The following is a 1516-nucleotide window of genomic DNA, read 5'->3' on the forward strand; positions in this document are numbered from 1 at the left end:
TGGAGCCCCAGGTCCCTGCTTTTGCCTAAGCAGGCACTTAGTCTGCTGAGCTATCTCCGCAGCGCTCCTCCGCCCTTGAGTTAGGGTCTTGATCTATAATTTAGGCTGGCCTTAAACTCACTGTGTAGCCCAGGTTGGCCTGAACTCATGGCCATCCTCCTGTCTCTACCTCTTGAGTACTGGGATTATAGGCATGAGTCACCATAGCCAGCTAAAATGTTTATATCTAAATTTTGGATCACTTCCTCCTTGCCTTCTCTCCTTCCTTTTGTTTTAGTTTGTTATTTTATTTTTTGATACAGTCTCAGTGGCCCACACTTCCTCCACTTATGTCCTCATACCTCAGTTTCCCAAATAGCAGAGCTTTTAGGTACATGTGATTGCACTTGGGTTATTTCTTGAATTTCAACCCTAGGGAATGCTGTTTAATATTTATGCCACTGTATAAAGCAAACTAGATTCAAAATTACAATATTTAATTTAAAAAAATAAAAGAGACAAACTTGGTGGTAGACTGTAGGTCCAGACTAGTTGGGATGCTGAAGCAGAATTCTTTGAGTCTAGGACCAGCCTGGCAACTGTTGAGAACGCTATATTAGATATGTCTGCATTTTTAATGTATAATATATAATAGTGAGTTTATTTTTTTGTGTATTTAGTATGGGATCTACAGGGTCTCATTACACAAATCAAACTCATAGTGACCCTTCCTGTTTTTCATCCTCCCAAGTGCTGGGATTACAGGCACATGCCACCATGCCCGTCCTAGTCACCCTCTCAGCGTGCTCTGGTGGCGGGGCCGGCATGCAGGCTGGGGATGGAATCCCCGGCACCTGCATCTGCCTAAGCAAGCACTTTCATCTGCTGAGCTATCTGGCTGGCCCAGTAGTGTGTTTATGTGTGTAATTTGTGTATGTGTGCGTGTGTGGTGCTGGAGATTGAATCCAGGGCCTCAAGCATCCTAGGCAGTTACATCACCCCTGAGCCACACCCCTAGCCCGTCTATAAAATATTTAAACCATTGTAAAAGGTAAATGAAATTTCTTATTAGGTAAGCACTGAACATTGTACAGGTACAAATTTATAATCTCAATTTTACAAATTACAGTAGTCCTGTGCTATTTCATGGTTTGATTTTTGCAGACTCACTGTTTCACGGGCTTTCAAAAAATATTAATTAAATTATTTTTCAGTATATTGTGGAATTTTGTGGTAGTGTATAGTACTATATATGTATGTATATGTGTAGTATTTATGATTTTAATGATTTTTGCCTAAATTTTTTAAAAAATATAAAAGTATAAAAATGTTAATTCTAACATATGAAAAGTATTAAATCAAAATAAAATACACTTTACAGTATGTATTTCTTTTTTTTACAGTATTTCTTTAGTAGATGAATATATATTATACCATGCAGTATATGTGTTGTTAAAATTATATAGGTTTACAAGTTTAGGAAATGGTTGAGAATATTAGAAGTGTGGTTTTTTTTTTTTCAAAGTTTTATTGATAA

At 37.3% G+C, this 1516-nt stretch overlaps 1 protein-coding gene across 3 annotated transcripts in view; it reads left to right on the forward strand.

Moving 5' to 3' along the window:
- The window catches only part of Sec24a (SEC24 homolog A, COPII coat complex component), an 81162-nt gene that overhangs the window by 38602 nt on the left and 41044 nt on the right, over positions 1 to 1516 (forward strand). The gene's annotated exons all lie outside the window — the stretch shown is intronic.

This window comes from Octodon degus, unplaced genomic scaffold, assembly GCF_000260255.1.
Source record: "Octodon degus isolate 3935 unplaced genomic scaffold, OctDeg1.0 scaffold00029, whole genome shotgun sequence".
NCBI lineage: Eukaryota > Metazoa > Chordata > Mammalia > Rodentia > Octodontidae > Octodon > Octodon degus.